Genomic DNA, 10,603 nt, shown 5'->3' with positions numbered 1-10,603 from the left:
CTAACACATATATATGGAATCTTAAAAAAAAAGAAAAAAGGTCATGAAGAACATTGGGGCAAGACAGGAGTAAAGACACAGACCTAGTAGACAATGGACTTGAGTAAGTGGGCAGGCAGAAGGGTAAGCTGGGACAAAGTGAGACAGTGGCATGGACATATGTACACTACCAAATGTAAAACTGATAGCTAGGGGGAAGCAGCCACATAGCACTGGGAGATCAGCTCTGTGTTTTGTGACCACCTAGAGCGGTGGGATTGGGAGGGTGGGAGGGAGGGAGACACAAGAGGGAAGAGATATGGGGATATATGTATGTGTATAACTGATTCACTTTGTTATAAAGCAGAAACTAACACACCATTGTAAAGCAGTTATACTCCAATAAAGATGTAAAAAAAATTATTATGAGATAATGGCTATAATTCCTTGTGCTACACAATATATCCTTGTTGCGTATCTATTTTATACATAGTAGTTTGTGTCTCTTAATTCCCTACCCCTAATTTGCCCCTCCCCTCTTCCTTCTTCCGTTTGGTAACCACTAGTTTGTTTTCTATCTGTGAAAACATAGAAAAAAATGTGAAACTCACAGTTTTGTTTTTGTTTTTGTTTTTCCATGGTACACGGGCCTCTCATTGTTGCGGCCTCTCCTGTTGCGGAGCACAGGCTCCGGACGCGCAGGCTCAGCGGCCATGGCTCACGGGCCCAGCCGCTCTGCGGCATGTGGGATCTTCCCTGACCGGGGCATGAACCCTTGTCCCCTACACTGGCAGGCTGACTCTCAACCACTGTACCACCAGGAAAGCCCAAAACTCACAGTTTTATACCTGTGTGTCTGTTTCTGTTTTCTATACATGTTCATTTGTATTGTTTTTTAGATTCCCCATATTACTGATATCATATAGTGTTTTTCTTTCTCTATCTGATTTATTTCACTAAGTATAATATTCCCTAGGTCAATCCATGATACTGCAAATGGCATAATTCCATTCTTTTTTATGACTGAGTAATATGCCATTGTCCATATTGAACCCCTGTCCCCTGCATCGGTAGGCGGACTCTCAACTGCTGCGCCACCAGGGAAGCCCCAACCGTACCTTCTTTATCCATTTGTCTCTTGATGGACACTTAGATTGCTTCCATATCTTGGCTATTGTAAATTGGGCTGCTATGAACATTGGGGTATGTGTATCGTTTCAAATTAGTGTTTTTGTTTTTGTTTTGGATACATACCCAAGAGTGGAATTGCTGGATCATATGGTAGTTCTATTTTTAGTTTTTTTGAGGAAACTCCATACTGTTTTCCTTGGTGGCTCCACCAATTTATATTCCCACCAACAGTGTACAGACGTTCCCTTTTCTCCACATCCTCTCCAACATTTGTTATTTGTAAACTTTTTGATGATAGTCATTCTGACAGGTATGAGGTGATATCTCAATGTTGTTTTGATTTGCACTTCTCTGATAATTAGCAATGTTGAGCATCTTTTCATGTGCTTGTCAGCCATCTTTACATCTTCTTCGAGAAAATATCCATTCATGTCTTCTGCCCATTTTTGATTGGATTGTTTGTTTTGTTTTTATATTGAGTTGTGTGAGCTGCTGACAAATTTTCGACATTAACCTTTTATCTGTCATATCACTTGCAAATATTTTCTCCCATTTCACAGATTGTATTTTCATTTTGTAGATGGTTTCCTTTTGTGTACAAAAGCTTTTAAGTTTCATTAGGTCTCATTTGTTTATTTTTTAATTTTATTTATTTTGCTTTAGGAGATACATCCAAGAAAATATTGCTACAATTTATATCAAAGAGTGTTCTATGTTCTGTAGCTGTCCAGTTTTCCCAGCACAATTTATTTAAAAGACTGTCTTTTCTCCACTGTATAGTCTTGCCTCCTTTGTTGTAGATTAATTGACCACAGGTGTGTGGTTTTACCTCTGGGCTCTCTATTCTGTTCCACTGGTCTATGTGTCTGTTTTAGCCAGGCTCAACAAGAAGAAAAGAGAGAGGACCCAAATAAACAATAAGAAATGGAAAAGGAGCAATAACAACTGATACTACAGAGATACTACAGAGAATACTATGAACTGTTATATGCCAATAAATTGGACAACCTAGAAGAAATGGACAAATTTGTAGAAACATACAACCTGCCAAGACTGAATCAAGAAGAAACAGACAATTTGAACAGACCAACCACTAGTACTGAAATTGAATTTGTAATAAAAAAAGCAACTTCCAGCAAACAAAAGTCCAGGACCTGATGACTTCACAGGGTAATTCTACCAAACATATAAAGAAGAACTAATTCCTATTCTTCTCAAAATATTCCAAAAAAATTAAGAGAATGGAACACTCCCAAACTCATTCTAAGAGTCCATTATTACCCTGATACCAAAACTAGAAAAAGACACTACCAAAAATGAAAGTTACAGGCCAATATCTTTGATGAATACAGATGCAAAAATCCTCAACAAATTATTAGCAAGCTGAATCCAATAACATATAAAAAGGATCATACACCATGATCAAGTTGGATTTATTCCAGGGACACAAGGATGGTTCAACATTCACAAATCAATCAATGATATACACTACATTAACAAAAGAAAGTATAAAAAATCACTCGATCATCTCAATAGACACAGGAAAAGCATTTGACAAAATTCAATATCCATTCTTGATAAAAACTCTCATCAAAGTGGGTATAGAGGGAGCATACCTCAACATAATAAAGGCCATTTATGATAAACCCACAACCAATATAATACTCAACAATGAAAAGCTGAAAGCCCTCCCTCTAAAATCAGGAACAAGAGAAAGATGCCCATTCTTGCCACTTCTATTTAACATAGCATTGGAAGTCCCAGCCACAGCAATCCAAAAGAAAAAGTAATAAAAGGCATCCAAATTGGAAGGAAAGAAGTAAAACTGTCACTATTTGCAGATGACATGATATTTTATATAAAAAATCCCTAGTCTCCACCGAAAAATTTTTTGAATAAATGAATTCAGCAAAGTTGCAGGATACAAGATTAGTATACAGAAATCTGCTATGTTAATATATACTAACAATGAAGTATCAGAAAGAGAAGTTAAAAAAAAAAACCTGTTTAAAGTCACATCAAAAAGAATAAAATACCTAGGAATAAACTTAACCAAGGAGGTGAAAGACCTATACTCTGAAAAGTATAAAACACTGAAGAGGGAAATTGAAGATGATACAAAGAAATGGAAAGATATCCTATGCTCTTGGATTGGGAGAATCAACATTATTAAAATGGCCATACTACCCAAAGCAATCTACAGATGTAATGCAATCCGTATCAAAATACCCATGACACTTTTCACAGAACTAGAACAAAAAGTCCTAAAATTCATATGGAACCACAAAAGACCCCAGATTGTCAAAGTAATCTTGAGAAAAAAGAACAGAGCCAGAGGTATCATGCCCCTAGACTTCAGAATATACTACAAAGCTACAGTAATCAAAATTAGCAATCTTTTTTAATTCTCTTGACAAAGGGCATAGCAATTATTTCCCCTCCCTCCATTCAAAAAAAGGAAAAAGAAAGAAAGTAAATATAGGACTTCAAAGGAGTGACAACATGGTGCTTCAACAAATGTATCAAGAGCCCTCCCCTTGCTTGTCATTACAGTCTGAGGTCCTAAAGCAGGCTGCCTCCTTAACCACTTTGCTTTGAAGACAGGGATGTCTGCCTTTCTCTGCTGCATACTCCTCGTGGAGTAGGGAATCAAGGATAGATTCCCCGCCTCCCCAAAAAGGGGAGGAGACATGATCAACTTCACCTCTATGAATAGAAGCACCATGGGAAGAAGGATGGGATACCTGGTGAGTCTTCCTTAATATGAGTGGCTTTTTTGCCAGTTTTATTTTGGTACAAGTGGAGGCTGAAATGGAAATTCAGCTCCAAGTTAGAAAGAGGATGCATCTTCTCTTCACTATGTTGATATTTGATCCACGGTGTTCTAGTTATTAAGAGCCACGTGCAACTGAGTAGGCCACCCAGTCTGCTGCTTTATTTACAAGATCCACAGAGCTGCACTCCAAGCGTGAGCTCTGTTCACAGAAAGGTGACAGCTCACCAAGACCCTCCTTCCTCAAACAGCCAAGCACACTCGCACAAAAAAGAAAATGAAAACTGACTCTCCCTTACAGAGAAAGAGGAAAAACAGGAAAGGGAGGCAAAGAAAGAAATGAAACGACACCCTCCCTATCACCTGAAACCATGGGCTAGGGTGAACTGGAAAACATAAAGACACCACGTAGAAATTGCTAGGTGGGTACAGAGTGCCTTGAATGGAATAGTTGAGAGCTATTTTTTTTTAAATCGGCAATACTCAATTCTTTCATCCCTGAGTTGCCTGAAAAGAATTAGAACACAAATCCTGGCAACAAAAGCTTCATCTGAGCTTAGCAGAGTACACCCACCAAGAGAAGGAGCAGTATGCAATGCATGCCCAGCTTTCAAGGTTTAAAAAACAGTAACTCCAAACTCCCTCAAGGGCTTTGCTGAGCTAGAAGGAAATACAAACTCTTGCACTTGATTGAGAAAACACCTTGCCTTTAGTCCTTTCTAATTCAGATTGGAGATAAATAGCCAGAAATAAAGACCTATGCATGATTTAGTCTAATTCTGTGATTTAACTACAAAGTGAGATTTTTGCATAAACAATGCCAAACTTCTGTGTTAAGAGAAATGTTGGTGGAATGAACTATGTGAGCTGCAGGGTCTTTGAAAGAAGGAGTGGGTCTTGTTCTCCTTTGTCTTTCTAAACATATACCTCAGCGCCTAGCCTGTAGTATTTATTCATTCTTGTGTTCATTCGGCTAATATCTAACAATGCCTACACTGGTGAGCCTGGTGCTAGGTCTGGGGGCAGAGAGCTGAGTCATACATGGTCCTATCCTTAAGAAAAGCGAAATCTAGTGGAGCATGTCAAATTAAAAAAAAAAAAAAAAGAACATCAGTCAGGAGAGAATTTATTGGAAATAAGGATTGCTTGTAGAGGGAAAGGGATAACTGCAATAAAGAGAGGAGGGCTACTGCAACAGAGAGAAAGCTTTGATCATGAGGTCTGCAAGTGTCTTGATGGTCAGGAGTGAATAAACAAGGGTAGAAAGAACTGGGTGTGGGGAAGCGGGATGGATGAGCAAGGGTGGCCAGGTGGGATGGAAGGTCAGAGAACGTTTTACCCTCAAGAGGAGGCTTTAAAGAGGGTTTGTAGTCTGGCTCAGGCTGAGGGTAGGCCAAAGTTCAGGGGTGTGGGGAAAGAAGAGAAGTTAGATTGTGTAGGACTTTAGAGCCCATTATAAGAACTTTAGTTTTGTTTTTGTTTTGTTTGCTTTTTTTGTGTGTGTATTTTTATTCTGAGAGAAATGGGGAACCATGAAGTGTTTTGAAAATAGGAGTGACATCATCTGGTTCACATTGTTTTGAAGGCTCTCGTCACCTACCACTGTGAGAACATACTGAAGGGGTGCAGGGGTAGAAGCAGGGTGACCAGTTAGAAGGCTATTATAGTATCGAGGCAAGAAATAACGATGACCTAGTTGATGGCTGTGGAGTGGTAGGAAGTGGGAAGGTTTTGGATATATGTTGAACGTAAAATCAACAAAATTTGTGGATAGATTGGTTTGAGAGAGAAGAGTAGCAGCAGAGGAAGAACTTAGAGGCAAGTAGAGATATGAGTTGCAGAGAGGTACCTGGTAGCATCCTGTAGTTATCAATAGTCATCTCATGGGCAGCTGTACTTTCTCCTGGCCCTTCTCATAGTTTTCCAAGATACCTTAGAATCCTTTCTAGAAATTTCCTTTTTGTCTAAGCTAATTTAGGCTTTTTTTTTTTTGTCTTTTGCTATCAAAAGAGGCCTGAAGAATACCCACATGCCCAACCCCATTTCCCACTAACCTTTCATGTATACCATACACTTCTAGCTGCACACCTTGGCTTAAGCTTTGCCCTCTCTACCACCTATCCAAAGCCCACCTATTCTTTAGGGTTCAGATCTATCATCACCTCCTCCATTATTGATCTCTACGGGCGGAATTAAGTTCTCACAATTTCTTCTTCTCCCGATGTCGTTTACGTCTTTCTAAATATTTATTTGGGTATATGTCTTATGTGTACAAGTCTTGTGTTCACTGTACTATAAGATCTGTGTGGACAGGAGCCACATTTTATTCATACCTTTGAATAAGGGCCTTGTACATAATAGATGCATCCTGAGTATATCTTGAATAAATGATTTCCTTCCTCCCAACACTATCTTCATTTAAGCCGTCACTTAAATGTTATTGATCATTTGGTCTCTAATACCTTGGGTCATCACTGACTCTTCTTTCTTCCTACTCTGCACGTAACTATTTGTCTTTTTGTGTGTTTCACGTCTCATCCTCTAAGCCCGTATCATGTATCATCTATAGCAGTGTTTCCCAAGCTTTTATTCCATCCCACTGGAACTCAGGGATATGATACTTCTATTAGGAACAATAGATCCTATCAGTAACAATTCTGAAATGTGGGGGTAGAGACAAGATTAGTAGAGCTCCCTGTGCTATATAGTAGGTCCTTATTAGTTATCCATTTTATATATAGTAGTGTGTATATGTCAATCCCAATCTCCCAATTTATCCCTCCCCCCTTTCCCCATGGTAACCATAAGTTTGTTTGTTTTTTACACCTGTGACTCTATTTCTGTTTTGTAAATAAGTTCTTTTGTACCTTTTTTTGGATTCCACATATAAGCAATATCATATGATATTTGTCTTTCTCTTCCTGACTTACTTCACTCAATATGACAATCTCTAGGTCCATCCATGTTTCTGCAAATATGCCCCTAAAATTTTGTTCCAGATTTCAAGGCAGGGCATGCCTCCTTACTCCTCATGGATCTAGACTGCAGCAACTGCATCCACGGTAGATTAGATTATTGTTTAGCAAATACTCACTCTCTCCCCTTTAACCTCCATGGGAGGAGTATTTTTTCCCTGCCCCTTTGATGTTGGACTTGCCTGTGTAATTGCTTTGGTCAATGACATTATACAAGTAGGGGTTTGATATGTACTTGCATGGTTGGGCTTGTCCTCTTGCGCTTCTGAAATTGCTTTGAGAAGAGTTTCCTCTGGATGACCAGCTAGTCTCAGAAGAATGAGAGACACATGAAAAAGACAGAACTGAAACCACAGACTGGAACCAAGCCAGCCTAGATTAGCCAACCCGCACACCTGCAGTCTATAGCAGAGCCTTCATAGCTGACCCACAGACCCACAGCCTGAAGCAAAGCCACCCCAGCCAACTTGTGATGTATGCTGCTGAGTATCCAGGTAATTCTTTGATGCAACAGAAACTGACCAATATCCTAATTTTCTCATTATCTTAATAACATCCTAATCATCTTCTTGCCTTCAAAATTCTCTCTCCAATACCCAGAGTATCAGACAAAGCTTCCTAAAATGAAAAGTTCAGATTATGTCACTCCCTTCTCAAAAATCATCAATGGCTCCCCATTGCCTGCAGAATAAAATACAAATATCTTAGCATGGAATCCAAAGCCCTTCATAATTTGATGCCAAACTCTCTCTTTCAGACTTCATCTGCTGTCATACCCGTGACTAAATTTACTGACGCAGTAAATATCTGTTCACCACCTACTACGTACCAGGTACTATGCTCAGCACTGATGATATAAGATGAACAGAATATGGATTTTAATTGGAGAGACAGATCAGAAAACCTGCAATTTTGATACAAGGTACAAGTGTTGATACAGGAGTCAGCACAGGGTACTATGGGGATGTCTAGGAGAGGCTTCCTGAGGGAGGTGGTGAGTAAGCTGAGATCTAAGATGAGAATAGAAATCAACCCAGCAAAGAGAGGAGACAAAGGAAGGTTTAGGCAGAGAGATGCAGCCGCATGTTCAAAGGCCTGAGGATAAGAGAGCATAGCACGTTCACATAATTGCAGACATTTTGTTCAGTGTGCCACATAGAATATCAAGGGAGAGAGGGTAACAAAAGCAGGAGGTTAGAGAAGACAAGCAGAGGCCCAACCATGCTGAGTATGTAGACCATGCACAGTAAAGAGTTTACGTTTTGTAGGAGCCAGGTAGCAGAGTACAGAAAAGTCTGGGGTCTATAGCCCAGATGCCTGCGTCTGTTTTCCAGCTCTGGTACTTACTTGTGTGTAACCTTAGGCAAGTTTTGAAAATCTCCCTTTGCCTCCATTTCTTCATCTGTGAACTGGGGACAATAGTAGTGCCTACAACATAAAGTTCTTATAAGAATTCATTAAGATGGTACATGCTCAATGCTTAGCACAGTGACTGGCATGTAATAAGCATTCAATACATGAGTACGATTTTCAGCTATTTTTATCGTATCCTAAAGGCAATGGGAAGTCATTGAAGGGATTTGTATGTGACTGAAAGATTAAGATGACTGTGGCCAATCTTGTGTGGAAAATGGATGTGAGGCAGCTGGGGGTGGGAGAGCAGCAAGGAGGCTTCGGCAGAGATCCAGGAAAGCAGTAATGGCTGGCGGCCTGGACCAATATGGCAGCAATGAGGTATAAAGGACAGAACTTGGGGAGAAGCCCCAGACTTTGCTGATGTGGAGTGAAGGACAGGTTGGACTCAGGATGACACCTGGGTTTCTGTTTGTAGTGACCAGGTAGCTGAAAGACTGGCCATCAGGGTGGCAAAGACTGGAAGAACATTCTGTGCGGGAAGGATGATGAGATCAGTCTGACACATATGGAGCCTGAGGGAGCTGTGATTCTTCTAGTTGGAGAGGGTGGGTAAGCAGGGAGAGAGATCCCTCAGGAGGCACGTGCTCTAGCCACACTGAACCACCCAGTATCTTGAGAACAGCGGGCTCTCCCAACCCTCTCTGCCTTTACACAAACTGTTCTCTCAGCCGCAACTTACCTCTCCACCTATCAAACAGATAACCAACAAGGACCTACTGTGTAGCACAGGGAACTTGGCTCAATATTCTGTAATAACCTAAATGGGAAAAGAATGGATACTTGTATGGGTATAACAGAATCACTTTGCTGTACACCTGTAACTAACACATCATTGTTAATCAACTAAACTCCAATATAAAATAAAAATTTTAAAAATTCCAACCCAGCCTTCAAAGGTAAGGTCAACATGAACATTGTCTTTATATCAGAGCATTGAAGATGTGATAGTCTGCTCATTTGGCCACTTTCACACCTGCCTCCTCTAATAGGTTGTGATCTCCATGGCCAACTCTTCTGCATCCTCCAGCCCTCAACCCAGAGAAGACCCAGAGTAGACACTCAGTGAATGTGTATTACCTTCAATTTAAAGAACACACTTTATGAAGGAAATGTGGCTGTAGTGGGCAGGGGTGTGAGTAGTGTTACCCTGGCAGAATTTACTCCAATTCAAAGCCCACAGCCAACAACTGAAGCTCCAAGATTCCCCTATTTGTTCTTCATCCCTGGCAGGGCCAGAACCACTGGGCATGAGGCCTCTCAAAAAGTGCTGGAGTTTGGTGACCTTCTGTCACATCCTACCTTGATGCCCTCTGGTGCTGACTCTAGGTGCTTACTTTGACCTCCTGCCCTGGATACGACTCTGCCACTGGCTTTGATGTTTCCAAGCCCCTTTCCTCTGGAATACCAAGTTTTCTTGCACTCATCTTTTCTTTTTTGGCTGTGCTGCATGGCATGCGGGATCCCTGTTCCCCGAACAGGAATGGAACCTGCACCCCCTGCATTGGAAGCACAGTGTCTTAACCACTGGACTGCCAGGGAAGTCCTTCCTTGCATTCATCTTTTGCTTCCACTTTGCCCAGTATTCCGGTCCTGATTCTTGTCTCATTTCTCAGACCATCTCCATCTGTGGTGTATTTGTCTGAGATTCTGTCTGCTGTCAGGGCATGGAGTCCCACAGCTGTTCTGACATTTGGCTTGGCTGCAATTCAAGTGGGACTGGTACCAGAAAAGCCTGGTGAGATCACACTGATGTCTCTCAGCAGCCTTGGGCATGGTCAGCCGCTCCATCCCTCTTGTAGACACTCTTCTTTCTGTTCCCAGACCCCACAGTCTCCTGGCTTTCCCTTTAGCTGTCTGCTTCTGATTTCTCTTTTTTGCAGGTGCTTTCTCTTCCAAGTTATCGTAACAGTAGAGATTTTTACAATTTCATGTAGATAAGAATAACCTGGGAAGCGTAAAAATGCACATTCTCGGTCTCTGCCCACAGATACTCAGATTCAGAAGAAGCCCGAGAGTCTGGAGTTTAACACATACCTCAGGTGATTCTGATACAGATGGTGCTTAAAGCGCCTGCACTCCTTGCTGGGCGTTGGCTTCTCATTCTGTGACCTCCTCCTGTGACCTTCCATGTCAGTGATGGCGATTCTCAATTCTGTCTCTGGCCTAACGTTCTCCTCGGAGCTCCTGCTGGACCAAGGCAGCCACCTACCTGCCAACTTGAAGACTTCGAGCCCATTTCAAATTTAACACATTCAACATGGAGCTCTTACTCTTTTTTTTTTTTTTTTTTTTTTTTGGGGAGGCGGGGCCCTCCCTGTTTTGGCCTCTC

Source organism: Neophocaena asiaeorientalis, unplaced genomic scaffold, assembly GCF_003031525.2.
Source record: "Neophocaena asiaeorientalis asiaeorientalis breed wild unplaced genomic scaffold, Neophocaena_asiaeorientalis_V1.1 scaffold1534, whole genome shotgun sequence".
NCBI lineage: Eukaryota > Metazoa > Chordata > Mammalia > Artiodactyla > Phocoenidae > Neophocaena > Neophocaena asiaeorientalis.
The sequence above is the reverse complement of the archived record's forward strand: the minus strand, read 5'-3'. Positions refer to the sequence as shown.